The sequence below is a fragment of the Mesoplodon bidens genome (assembly GCF_964165515.1).
Source record: "Mesoplodon bidens genome assembly, chromosome: 14".
NCBI classification, from domain to species: domain Eukaryota; kingdom Metazoa; phylum Chordata; class Mammalia; order Artiodactyla; family Ziphiidae; genus Mesoplodon; species Mesoplodon bidens.
In genome coordinates, this window is record NC_138170.1 from 70,251,219 (window position 1) to 70,265,709 (window position 14,491).

The 14,491-nt window shown below is 41.6% G+C and overlaps 1 protein-coding gene across 8 annotated transcripts in view; it reads left to right on the forward strand.

The window, feature by feature from the left end:
• The first annotated feature begins 3,547 nt into the window (after window positions 1–3,547).
• The window catches only part of ITSN2 (intersectin 2), a 172,642-nt gene continuing 161,698 nt past the window's right edge, over window positions 3,548–14,491 (forward strand). For 2 of the 8 annotated variants that reach the window (XM_081254768.1, XM_081254770.1), the window contains exon 1: window positions 3,548–3,567. The gene's annotated coding sequence lies outside the window, so the exon portion shown is untranslated. The other 6 variants (XM_081254765.1, XM_081254772.1, XM_081254767.1 and 3 more) reach the window with 5 other exon arrangements.

Sequence of the window (14,491 nt, forward strand, 5' to 3'; positions counted from 1 at the left end):
CACTGCTTCACTGCTAAAGCACATCTTACATGAACCCCAGATGGTATCAAATAGTCAAATATACATGTAACTGGAATGCCAGAAGGAGATGAGAGAGAATGGGGCAGAAAAAAAGTATTTAAAAAAATAAAGGCTAAGATTTTTCTTAATTTGATGAAAGACAGAAACTTGCAGATACAAGATTACAAATGAACACCATGCAGAATAAACACAAAAAAGTTCACGCTGATGTACATCAGAGTCAAATTACTGAAAGCCAAAGAGCAACTCTTGAAAGCAGCAAGAGAAAATAACATATTACACAGAGAAAAAAAATGAGCTGCTCAACAGCCAACAGTCATCTGAAACCACGGAGGTCAGAGAGAATGGAAAAACATCATTAAAATGCTGAAACTAAAAAACCCCCCTGGTGGCGCAGTGGTTAAAAATACACCTGATGATGCAGGGGACATGGGTTCGAACCCTGGTCCAGGAAGATCCCACATGCCACGGAGCAACTAATCCTGTGTGCCATAACTACTAAGCCTGCTCTCTAGAGCCCACAAACCACAACTACTGAGCCTGCGTGCCATAACTACTGAAGTCTGAGTGCCTAGAGCCCATGCTCTGTAACAAGAGGAGCCACCGCAATGAGAAGCCCGCACACTGCAACGAAGAGTAGCCCCCACTCGTCGCAACTAGAGAAAGCCTATGCATAGCAATGAAGACCCAATGCAGCCAAAAATAAATAAATTTTTAAATAAATAAATAAATAACTCCCCTGGCAATCCAGAACTCTATATTCAGGGGATATATCATTCAAGTATGAAAGCAAAATAAAAATATTTTCAGATAAAATAAAACTAGGGGCTTCCCTGGTGGCGCAGTGGTTGAGAGTCCACCTGCTGATGCAGGGGACGCAGGTTCGTGCCCCGGTCCGGGAAGATCCCACATGCCGCGGAGTGGCTAGGCCCGTGAGCCATGGCCGCTGAGCCTGCATGCCGGAGCCTGTGCTCCGCAACAGGAGAGGCCACAACAGTGAGAGGCCCGCGTACCGCAAAAAAAAACACACAAAAAAACCTAAAAAAAACTAAAAGGATTTGTAGCCAACACACCTGCACTATAAAAAACACTAAAAGAAGTTCTTCAGCTAAAGAGAAATATTATCAGATGGAAACTTGGACCATCAGGAAAGAATGAAGCACATCAAAATAAGTATCTGAATAAATTAAAAAACTATTTTTTGCCCCTTTTCTCTTAATTTCTTTATAAATTGTTTACACCACTGTCTTGGGAGATTTATTACTAGTAGAAGTATTACATATGAGCTCCAAGTTCTTCCTACTCTATATTTATCTTATGAGATGCTTAGAGTCTGGAATTGCTTCTGTACTCTACTCTAGCCTCTTTCCATTACTATGAATTTTTATGTGGGTTGACTGGGTAGGAATGGGGTGAAGGACAGAATCTTTGAAAACTAACAGAAACAGAGATTGCTAGAACATAGGATATATATGGTTGGGAGGGAGGATCAGTGCAGGGAAGGAAAACATACTGAGATTAAATGCTCCCGTGGTAAAAGCTAGGTTACCAGGAACACGCCTTGAATCTATCCTAAATTGTGGCAGAACTTGGGGAAGAGAAATGCAACATACCTAGCCCCCTACCTAACTTCTCACCCTACAATAATTCCTAAACTTCTTTAGACTTGGCAGGTACATCTATATGCCTTAGGTACTATTTAGTTCCTCCAGGTATCTGATTTCCAGTTGGTGCTGGAGATGAAAAGAAGAGATGGTGGGATTTGGGAAATACTAAGGAGAGAAATTATAGATAGAGTTCCAAGGCATGCCCTATGGAGAGAAGAGGAAGTCAAAGACCTGGGATGGTGGAGGTGAATCATCAATGCTGAAGAGTAGGATAGGATGGACAAACTGGGCTCAGAGCTCTGAATGGAATGCTGGGATATAACTGTTTTAGTGTTTGGGGTACTATAGGCTCCCAGTTGTATTCAGGACCTCAATTTCCATCAGAGGTTCTTAGCTTTTTGGTCTATTTTACGAAGACTTTTAAAATGTTTTTTACTTCTTTATAACCATTCCTTTCTATAAAGTTCATTTTTCTATAAAGTTCATTTTTGTCTTGCCAAGGAGTTGGCTCCGCCTTCAGAAAGAAAGAGGACTCAGGGTGAATTGTATCAGGTCCAGAACTCAGAACACAAATGACATTGATCAAACGATGGGAGGGAAATGGAGACTGGCTAACAATCTGCCTATCGGGAATTAAAAACAGGTTTCACCTTACAAGCCAACTCTCTGGAGCACTACGTTGAGAAGGATTCAGAGGCCTGGACTGAAGTAGGGGCTCTGAAAGGAATCACAATGAACTGGTGATGTCTGTCATGGGAATGAGACCATGTGCTCAAGAGTGCTGTCTCTAGCCTGGGTGGTTTGTTTGCAGACTGATTAGTCCCCAGCAGATAAGGGATAGACTGACTGGTCCCTAGTAGATAAAGGACTTCCTAGGCTAATGCAAAGGACTCAGGTCTCTCTGTGTCACTGAAGCTCAGGACCTGTCTGTCAGGCCTTGGTCAGGTCCAAACCCAAGAGTTAGGAAAAACACTGAGTGTGAGAGCGGGAAAAGCCTGTTTATCATCACTGATGTTTGCTAAGTTCCTCATATACTTCGTTGACTAGTTCAGATAGGCCTGGGCTTTGGAGTCATGCCTCTCAAGCCAGCCTTGCTACCTTCACATGCCCCAACAGGTAGAATGAAAGCAAGCCATGGGATCATCTGATCTGCACAGATTTCTCCTTTTCCAACAAGTCATGGGGATATGAGTTTTGCACATGGGACCAGCCCCGCCCCTGCCTCTGAAAGCCAACAGAACTCTTGGGTCTCGGACCCCCACTCTGTTATGCCCAGAGGAACCACCGACTCCTCTAACCCCAACTAACAAAAAGCCTTTCTCTTGTAGGAGCGCTGTGTCAAGGGCAAAACCTCCATAAATGGCGGTGACTTGTGTTATCTAGTCTTTTGCGAAGAGACTAGGAGCTGAAAGGGGAGAAAAAAGAGACACTGAATTTGAGCTTCACCTGTCAGGCAGCTATCAGGCGGGGAAGAACGTCCAGCATCCGCAGACCCGCAGGTCGTGGAGTTCACGGAGAGGTGACTAGTTTCTTACTGCTCGGCCAGAGTATACGGGGTAGTTGCTCTGCGTGTGGATGAGGGTTGGAAGGCCCCTTTCTTGCCTTTTTTTGTTTGCGATGGAGGAGGGTGAGGAACGCTGCATGGACGACCGTTGGGTACGGTGAGTCCTTCTGCGCTACCTGAGGGAAAGGCCTGTAACACACCCATGAGCAAGGGTGGGAACAACCTCTTCCCGCCCCACTCCCCATTCCAGGGGAATCGAGCTCCCAGGTCGGCGAAGATACTGTAGTGAGTGAGAAGGCTCCAGGGAGAGCGCCACGGGAGGTGCCGCAGGCACGCACCACACACCGTTTGGCCCTTTTCCAAAACTGTGGGGTCTGCGGTGGCGGGAAAAGCACCACCCAGTCTCAACATGTCACCTCGCGGAGGAGGAGCCAGGTGGGTCGGCGCCCCTCCAGGAAGGGCTGCCGCGTCCGGGCTTCGGGGCTTCCCCGAGGGGAGAGCGGAGCACTAGGACCAGGCCCGCGGGGTCCGCTGCCCTGGGGTTCTGGGGGTGAGGAGCCGCGCCCGGGCCAATTGCGGGTTCCCGAGGGTGGAGGAGTCGGTGCCCGGCAGCGGGCGGGCAGCCAGCAGCCCGGACCGTCGCCTCCCACCCCGCCCCCCGGCTTCCTGCGGAGGCCGCGGCAGCCATGTTGTTGTGGGGCTGAGGCGGCGCCGCGGAGCCCGAGCGGCTGTGACAGGCTGCGCAACAGGTTCGTTGGCGGCGGCCTGACTATAGAGCGGGCGCGGCGGCTGCGGCTGCTGGGCAGGGTCTCCCGGCGTCCGCCCGCGCCCGCGCCGCTGGTGCCGAGGGGCGCGGGGCCGCGCTGTGACGTGCGTGAGGCGCGGTAGCGCGCCAGGTAGGTGAAGCTGCTGCCGGGCCTGCTTCAGGGCGCGGGTCAGGTGCGGACGCTGCCGCGTCCGCCGCGGGGAGACTGGCGGGCCGGGCTGGGCGCCCCGCACGACGCGGACGGGCCCTCGGGAGCCCGGGCGGCCCCCGAGCTAGGCCCCTGGCGGGCTTGGCGGCGCCGGGCGGAAACCTCCGGCGCCGGGTTCCTGTCCCCGCGGCGGGGCCAGGGCTGACGACTAGGGGCCGGGGCCGGGGCCGGGCTGCCCCTTCTCCACGGCCGGGCTGCCCCTTCTCCACGGCCGAGCCCCGGCCCCCGGCCGCGGCCTCTTCTGGCAGGTGCGGACGCCGCGGCGGGCCGGGGGCGGCGTGCCCCCCTCGCTTTCGGGGTGCGGGCAGAAGAGAGCCAGCCCTGAGGGGCACCCGCGTGCTTCCTTGGAGCCCCATTTTATTTTCACGGAGTTGGTTTTCCTTCTTGGTAAGGGTTGGTGCGGAATGTCAGGTGAGCCGCATCCCGGTGCGTCAAAGTAGCCCGAGTCACGAGAGGCCAGTGGGCGGATGCTCGGCGTCCACTGCTCAACTTAAACCAAAGTTGGGACATGTTACAATTTGACTTTGGCGTTATTGACTTCCCAGGGTGTACAGGAAGCACGGAGAGATGTAATCTCTTGGACCAGAGTAAAGTTTATTGCTTTTATAATTTTTTTTTAAAAGACGCCTGCATATGCATAGTGAATGGGTAAACCGAGGGCTGAAACTGCAGATGGCTTTGCATTTTGTAGAAAGATGCTGTATTTGGATTTATTAATCCTGTGCTTTATCGTCGAATGATTGCTGATGGCAAGTATGCTTCATTTGAACCTTGTATTATTTAGGAGTTAGGAATATTTTTGATGGAGCCAACCGCTTTGTGATAGGAATTAAGGTTAACACAAAAATGTTTGCTTTACTAAATGCTCTAGTTTGTTTTTACTAGTGTTTACTTGCTTAACCAGAAATAGGCGAGGTGTGCCTTGAAATTTTATGTTGTCCCAGTCAGCTTAATTTAGGCAGCCTAGACTCTGTAGGTTAAGCCTCTTAAGCCTCTTAAGAAAATTAATTGCCTCTCTCCCTGTGCTTGTTTGCTTTGTTGTTAATCAGTGGTAAAACCTAAACGCAATCTAGAAACATAAAGTAGAACCTTTACATAAATTAATAATGACGTCCCTCAAAATTTAAAGATAGTAGCAATTCTGATGTGCTAAGTTTCTTTGGCTGTGCCTACGATTTTCTTGTAATTTCTTTATTTCCCCCATCTTTACTGAGATATGACTGACATATATATATCCTTTATTATTTCAAAAGTATGTAAGGTGGAAGTTGTTTTTAAAAGCTTCGTTTAAGGACAGACAATTTTGTGGGTTTTTTGGAGGACATGGAAAAAATGTGCATGGCTGCTGTTTTAGTGTAGTATTAATGAGCCTCAGAAAAGGTTGCATTTTATACTTTAATGCATGTAATTGTTCCTTTTGTTTACCTTTATAACGAAAGGTAGAATTGTCTGAGAAAACTTGACCTGTACTGAATTATTGAGCAGGGAGGTACTATTGTTAGTTCAGCACATCTCAAGGATAAAATCCTGATCTCTCCTGAATATGAGGAAATGTGTTAGGCATGTGCTGGGATTGGAATTATGGTTTTAAAAATTTTTGTATTTTCACAAAATCAGAATAGTAAAAGGAACCGCTTATACATCCATCACCCAAACTCAGCAGCTTTCAAGATCTCCTTTACCCATTTCTTTCTTTCTTCCTTATCTTTATTTTCTAGTTTTTTCACTCTATATACTTATCATATCCCTTTGTTAAAGTGGAAATTTTCTTACATAACCCTAGGATTTTTATTTTATTGTATCTTTAATACAGTTTCACATATTTCTTTCTAGTAAGACAAAAAGACCATTATTGGCCATCTCCCTTTTCAGCTACTTTCCTCAGTATTAAAATGTATTTACCATTCTTGTCATTTATTGAGCACTTACTGCCTGCCAGGCCTTGTGCTGTGCTATATAATCGTTTGAAGCTCACAAAGACCCTATGAGTAGTTCTTTCCCTCCCATCAAATAGATAAATGAAATGTTAACCTGAAGGTTAACTGACTACTCTAGGTTAACTGAGCTGCTCTAGGTCACTGAGCTAGTAAGTACAGGAGCCAGGTTGCAAACCAGGATCCTTCTAACTTCAGCACCTGTTCCCTTATCTGGTACACTCATCTTGGTTCAGAAATTAAAACAAAAACAAAAGCTTATTTGGGCATTCAATAAATATTTGTTGAGTAGATGAATGAAAGTACACATTATTCCATCGATAAGTAACTAGCATTTTTATATACTATATTTATTTGTAAAGCATTTATATTAACAAGTTCCAGGAATGATTCAAAATAAACTAATTACATTTCTCAAAATGTGGTATTTTATTACCATACAACAGTGCCTTTTCTTGTTTTTCTTTTTTATATTCTGATCTTTTCAATACCTTATTTATGGAAAAATGTATGGAATAACTATTTATGAAGAAAAGCTTAAAAAAGGCAGATTTTTTTTGTGTGTTAATTGTTAAAGGTGGATTCCAAGTATGAAGTAGAAAAATCATGTTTAGGATTAGTTCTGTAAAAGAATAGTTCTAAAGATGGAGATGCATCAGAAATGCTGTATCTTTTACTTGAGTTCATTCCTGACTTTTTATCATCCTTTAACTACAGAGCATAGCGACTAATGTTAGAGTCCTATTGAGTAAGAGTGTGCATATAGGTATTGTTGAGAAGGAGGAACTGAACGGGCCTTAAAGGATCTGAAGGCAGAGAGGAAGTGGGGGAGGGGGGAGGAAACTGAGCAGAAATAGAAGTAGGGCAGTGAATACATCAAGAGATAATGTATTTTTACAACTCTAAGAGGGCAGCATATTTCATCTGCAAATGTATTATTTTGAGAGATTCACTTAAAAATTAATTTCACAGCTGTATCAGGACCCTGAATGATTTATTTATTTGTGAAGCTATTTATCCCTAAATTGAGACATTTAGGGATCTAATACCAGATGGCAGACATTTAACTTGTTTTACTTAAGCAACAGTTTCATGTTTTGTAGATCTTTTTCTTCACTAATACATATTCATTTTATGTGTTTCAATGAAAATTTTATTTATTTTTATCTTAACTGTGGTAGATAAGAGTACAGGCTTTCAAGTTAAGCCTCCTACTCCCAGCTCCAACACTAAATAGCAACCTTGAGCAACTTATTTTAATTTTCTAAGCTTCTGTTTCCTTATCTGTAAAATGGGGGAAGTAACATTACCAACTCATAGTGCTGTTGTATATAATATAAAGTGCTTAGCACAGTGACTTCTGCTCAGTGTAAGTGCTTAATAAATGTTACCTGTTATTATTCCAACTTCTGTCGATGAGAAATTTCAAAACTAAACTTAGTCTCCTTTTTATTTTTTATTTATTAAATTTTTTTAACCTAGTAACTGGAAAAGAAATTAGCTTTTTAGGACTTAATTTTTTTTTAACATCTTTATTGGAGTATAGTTGCTTTACAATGGTGTGTTAGTTTCTGCTTTATAACAAAGTGAATCAGCTATACATATACATATATCCCCATATCTCCTTCCTCTTGCATCTCCCTCCCACCCTTCCTATCCTAACCCCCTAGGTGGTCACAAAGCACCGAGCTGATCTCCCTGTGCTATGTGGCTGCTTCCCACTAGCTAGCTATTTTACATTTGGTAGTGTATATAGTGTATATATGTCCATGCCACTCTCTCACTTCGTCCCAGCTTCCCCTTCCCCTTCCCCGTGTCCTCAAGTCCATTCTCTACGTCTGCGTCTTTATTCCTGTTATGCCCCTAGGTTCTTCAGAACCATTTTTTTTTGTTTTTTTTTAGATTCCATATATATGTGTTAGCATATGGTATTTGTTTTTCTCTTTCTGACTTACTTCACTCTGTATGACAGACTTTAGGTCCATCCACCTCATTACAAATAACTCAATTTCATTTCTTTTTATGGCTGAGTAATATTCCATTGTATATATGTGCCACATCTTTATCCATTCATCTGTCGATGGATATTTAGGTTGCCTCCATGTCCTGGCTATTGTAAATAGAGCTGCAGTGAACACTGGTACATGACTCTTTTTGAATTATGGTTTTCTCAGGGTATATGCCCAGTAATGGGATTGCTGGGTCGTATGGTAGTTCTATTTTTAGTCTTTTAAGGAATCTCCATACTGTTCTCCATAGTGGCTGTATCAATTTACGTTCCCACCAACAGTGCAAGAGGGTTCCCTTTTCTCCACACCCTCTCCAGCATTTATTGTTTCTAGATTTTTTGATGATGATTAGCCCTTAATTTTTAAGCTTACCATCAAAACATTCCTAAAAGGGCCTCCCTGGTGGCGCAGTGGTTGAGAGTCCGCCTGCCGATGCAGGGGATACGGGTTCGTGCCCCGGTCTGGGAGGATCCCATATGCCGCGGAGCGGCTGGGCCCGTGAGCCATGGCCTCTGGGCCTGCGCGTCCGGAGCCTGTGCTCCGCAACGGGAGAGGCCACAACAGTGAGAGGCCCGCATACCGCAAAAAGAAAAAAAAAAAAAAAAAAAAAAAAAAAAAAAAAAACATTCCTAAAAGAAGGCTGGAAAATAGAGTAGAATTTAGCCACAATCCCATCTCCCAACCAAGAATCTGCCCTTTTAGTCCTCTTAATTTGGGGGTGGGGGGTGGGGAGATGGGGAAACATAGCCTGAAAGAAGAAAATGTTGTGTATCTGCAAAAGAAAAAACAGCTTTGGATTATTACTTCAAAGTCTTTGAATCCATATGCTTAAATAACTTCTACTTTTCAGTGTGAGGAGTGCTTGGCTAGTGTGAGGTTGATAATGGGAAAGAATGATCAAGGACGGTGGCAGTGTGAAACTGCAGAGTCCACACAGATAAGGACCCAGCAGGGTTTGCTCCGACGGTTAGGAGGACACTGATAACTGTTGCTTTATCGTTTCAGTTTTGCTTAAAATACATATTTGGACACTTTCTTCACCCCCCTACCACTCCTCCTTCACACTTAAGAATGACTGCTTAAATATAAGAATTAAGTAGGTCAAGTTAATAATTTCTCAATTTATGTAACATTAGGTGTCTTTAATTTTAGTAAGTATGAGATACTTTTTGGTGAATATAAGTGAGAACTTCAGGATTAATGAAGTTTGCTGAGAATGATGCAGGCTGGGAACACTTGTGTAGCATTCATTCTCTAACTTTGTGGTAAGCCCTAAAAACCGGAATTGTAGAGGAGAAGCCACGGTTAAGACTTGAGATTTCATTTCCCTTACTCTGTTCACCTCGCGAGAAACATTTTAGGCTTTCCCTCTGCTAAAGTTCCAGTGAAATGCTTAGACAACCTGTATTGGAAGGCTTTCCCTCACCACCTCTCCTTTCTTCTGGTGTCTGGTCTTCACTCCATGATTCTGATTGGAGTTTTTGCCGCCTTCTTCCAGCTCACTAGCTCCTACCTCCAGGATCCGGGGTTCCACTGGGTCCTGGAAAGCTAAGTCACTTGGATGATTGAGATGGAGAGAGCCATTTAGGTTAGAGGCAGATAACCCCAAACTTTCTGAACACCACTTTCCAGTACCTGGGTTTTATCGTCTTTGTAACCTGGTGGTAATCCCATTTTGAAAAAGTACATGCTGCAGCTCTCTCTTAAATCCATCTTTGCTATTGCTTTCCTCATTAGGTTGACTTTACCCCATCTTTGTCTTTCCAAGGGCTTCAGTGAAAAAAAAAAAGCCCCTCTTCCCACCTTTTCTGCCACCTGCTTTAACTTTCTTTTCTTTTTTCTCAAACACTGTCTTTCCTCTTTAAAAAGTTAAACCCAACAGAAATCACTTGTAATTCTTGGTATCGAATTAATTCTTTTAGCAAATAATGAGTGTCTACATGCCAGGAACTGGCCCAACCACTGAGAATATAAACAGTGAAAAAAATACACAAAAACCTTGGCCCTTGTGCTACTTGTATTCAAGAAGGGGGAGCAGGGCTTCTCTGGTGGCGCAGTGGTTGAGAGTCCACCTGCTGATGCAGGGGACACAGGTTCGTGCCCCGGTCCTGGAAGATCCCACATGCCGCGGAGCGGCTAGGCCCCGTGAGCCATGGCCGCTGAGCCTGCGCGTCCGGAGCCTGTGCTCCGCAACGGGAGAGGCCACAACAGTGAGAGGCCCGTGTACCGCAAAAAAAAAAAAAAAAAAAAAAAAAAAAAAGAAGGGGGAGCAGAGACAAAATGTCTAGGAGTTAGAATTTGTTAAGTGCCATGGAGAAAAGTCAGGTAGGAAATGAGGCTAGGGAATGTGTGGGTAGGTGGGTGAGGGTAAATTGAGAGAAGGAAATTGGCCTCATTCAAAATTATTAAGGAATTCAAGATTGGGGAAGGATTATTGTACACATTTTATGAGTAAATTTAATAGTATTTCAGGTCATTGTATTTAACAGAAATGTTTATCATTTACTATTTGGTTTGGACCCAGCAGATCTCAATATTTCTATTTTCTAGTAACTTAAGCCAGAAAACAAAAAACAAAAAACCTCAGGCACAATATGAACCAGAGCAGAGATTTATCAAATAGTTTAGAATAGATACCTTAATTTGGTTTTTTCTAAAAGTGCTATGTTGTGTTTGTTTTTAAATTCTATAGACTTTTTGTTTGTACCATTTTTATTGTGATGAGTAATATCATGTTCCTTGTGTAAAACTGGAAAGCTGCAGGGAAGTTGAAAGAAGAAAATAATAGTCCCTAATTCATATTACCGGGAGAAATGTTCAGTGTTAATATTTTAGTAGATCTCCTTCTAGAAATTTTTCTTTGGGAAAAATGGAATTATATACTCTGCTTATATAATCTGCTTTTTAGCTTACTGGCATTTATCAAAAACCATGGTTCTACTTTATTATATATTTATCTACAATATAATTTTTATTGGCTAAATAATATTGCCTTGCTACTACGGTATGTTAATAATGTCTAATATTTATTGTGCATTTACTATATCCTGGTTATCAATACTTTTGAGACACTTTACATATTTTTGCTCATTTAGTCTTTAGCCTCTCTATAAGAGCTGTTCTTTTATTATTTATTTTACAGCTGAGAAAATTGAGCAAGGACAGGTTTAGTAATTTTCCCAAGATCCCACAGCCAATAAGTGGCAGCAATAGGTTATGAACTTAGTCTGACTCTATATACTGTGCTTATATCATTGTCTCATATTGGTTCTCTAACATTAAGGTAGTTTATAGTTTTTTTGTTGTTATTTTAAATTGTGCCACAGTTAACATCCTTGTAACCATATCTGTGTTTACGTCTATGATTATTTCCTTAGAATAAATTTCTAGTAGTTGCAGTGGTATTGGATCAAAAGGTATGGACACTTCCTAAGGCCCATGTAAATGTATTGCCAAGTTGTCTTCTAGAAAAACTTGTCAGTACCAAGGTGTTCTCTTACCAGATGTAATCAGTCCTATTCCCCACATCCTCAGAAACACTGGCTTTTTTTTCTTTAATCTAATAATTTGATAAAGACCCTTGTTTTAATTTTTCTTTCTCTGAATATTAATAAGGTTATACTTAAATTTTTTTTCTTTGAGAAATATTTGTCTTTGCCCTTTTCTCACTTCATTGGCATGTTCATCTCTTGGTTATTTCTAAGAATTCTTTATATATTAAGAATATTAACTCTTGCTTACAGGTGTAAATTTTTTTCCAAGTTTGTTTCTTAGTTTTGTAAGTTGATTCTTATCAATGATAATGATAATAGCTAACATTTATGTAGTAATCCCCATGTGTAGCACTATTCTAATTTGTTATATTTATTAACTCATTTAATTTTTACAACACCCCTGTGATGTAAGTGCTATTATTAGCTCCATTTACAAAGTCCTCTGACATTATGTTTCAAATTTTCAAACAGTTTTTTCTTCTGTGTCCTTGACCATTTCTGTTCCCAATTCCTAAAAATCTGTTTTCTCTTCCTAGCCTACTGCGTGATACCTATTGTTTAGTTCTTCATTACTCAGTTTAGGAGTCATTTCCTCTGGGATTACTCATCTAACAACTTTCTAGTCTTAAGGCAAAGTTAGGTGCCCATCTTCTGTCTTTTCTTTATACCTATAGCACTTACATGCAATACTCAGTTTTGGTCTTATTCCTCTTGTGTATTCCCTGCACTTACACATCTTATACAGGTGCTATACCTCTGATGACTCTGTAAAGATTTGTTGGTTTGAATTGAAGGTGCTCATGATGATGTTGGTGATATCAAGAAGGAAATCAACCTTCCCAGTATGTAAAATAGAGAAACTTACACTGAGGAAGTAACCTTGGAACTGAGCTTTGAAGGCCAGTGGGGAAGGAGGGAGAGAGGGAGGGCCCAGAGACTAAAACCGAGTGAAAACAGATGTGGAAGTTCCCCATTCTGGGAACCGCAAGTTATTTAGAATGATTTTGAGGATTAACAACCTTGCCTCTGGGAAAGCCTGATGAAATAAGTTCTTCTTTCACCCAGCATACCTGGTCTAGTGTTCAGAATATTTAAATCTTCCTTCTAGATTTCTTCTGCTATGAAACAGGGTTCATTTTCTCTTCTGACTTCCCCCTTTTTTTCAGTGTGAGGAGACAGGGGAAGTTGGAGGGTCCTGGTGTAAACTTGGTAAGATCTTGAAATGCCCAGGGAAGTTTGGTGACTTGGTGGGGTAGGCCCACTGGCAGCCTTTGCCGGAAGTAGAAGCCTTGGGCTTGGGAAGAGAAGGAACCATGCAGCTTTTGTCTGTGGAGACTTAGGTTTCCTGCACACCTTTCCCTGGCTGTCAGCACACTGGATAAGATCTCAACTCCTTTTTTCTCCAGCGTTCATTACATTTCTGTTCTTCTAGCTTTGATAAGAGACTAAGGGACATTCTCTTGTTCCACTAGCCTAATCTTGAGGTATACTGACTGCTGATCTAGAAGAATAACAAGTGAGCACTTTTTATATTAACAACGTAATTTATTTGTCAATTAATTTGATGTTTTTTCAGATTTCTTTCCTCTTTATGTCCCATCATGTAACTGAAACTTTTTTTCATTATGAAAATAATGCATGCTGATTGAAGAAACTTTGTAAAATAGAGGGAGAAAAAGTAGGAGAAAAAAGTTATTCCAAGTCCAACAACCAATGACAACCATATTTTGGTGTCTCCCATCCACCCTCTCTTTTCTCTTTGTTTTTGCATATATATTTTTGTACATGTTTTACAATACAACACTGTAGTTAGGAACATGGCTTGTGCTGTCTGGGGTTTTAGTTCCAACTTAGTCTTTCATTAGCTTTGTGAGTGTAACAATCTCACTAAGCCTCAGTTTTCTTTTCTTTAAAAATTGGAGATTTCATAATAATATTTATCCCTAGAGTTGTTATGAGGATGAAGAGATAATGTATGTTTAGTGTGACCATCTCATAATGACTTTTCAATAAATGTAACAGTAATAATCAGACCTGTCTTTTGGTTAGGTCAGCTGGGGCTGCTCTGGGCTGTGGTTGCAGGGAGGGGGTGGGTCAGGGGTACTGTACCTTTCTTTTTTGAAATAATTAAAATTTAACTTCAAACTATTTTTTTTAATATTCTCAAGGGGCCTATGAAAATGTTTACACTGAGACCTCCTTTAAAGTGTGATTTATCCTGAGCTAGCCTCACAGTGGGTGAGTGGCCCTGGGCCTCAGACTTCTAGGATGGCCCTGATAATGATGATATCAATGATAATGAGATAACAGTGACAACAAGTAAAGACCTGAGTGTCAGGCTTGGTATTTGGTAAGTATTCAGTGATTGTTAGCCGCTGTTATTTTTAATAATGATAAATACACATTTATAGTATATCGTAAGTTATAAGAGGATAACCAGTTTCCAGGTGATTATATGTTCTAGCTGAAATTGTTTTTTAAAAAGTAGGTTATTGAGATATAATTTACATATCATTATGAATTTAAGTGGCAGCATAATACTTGGCTCAGTGTGTTCTCCCATTATTGGATGCTCATATTATTTCCAATTTTTTTGTGTAGTAACTAATAATAACTGCAGTGAATATCATTGTAAGTAAAGTCTTTCCCACATTTATTATTATTTCCTTATGACAGATTTCCAGAAGTGAAATTATTGACTTACAGGATAAGAACGTTGTTAGGATTCTTGCTGTATATTTTCACACTGCCTTCTGAAGAGCTCTACCAGTTTGCACCCCCATGAGTATGCCTGTAGTACTCATCTCTTCTCATGTTTGCTAGCCCTGACTACTATCTAGTGTCTGTTGTTGAGGGTTTTTTAAATAAGTTTATAAGGAGAAACAAAAGAAAACTTCATTTGTATTTTCTTGATTATTAGTGATGTTAACATTTATTAGCCAGTTTTA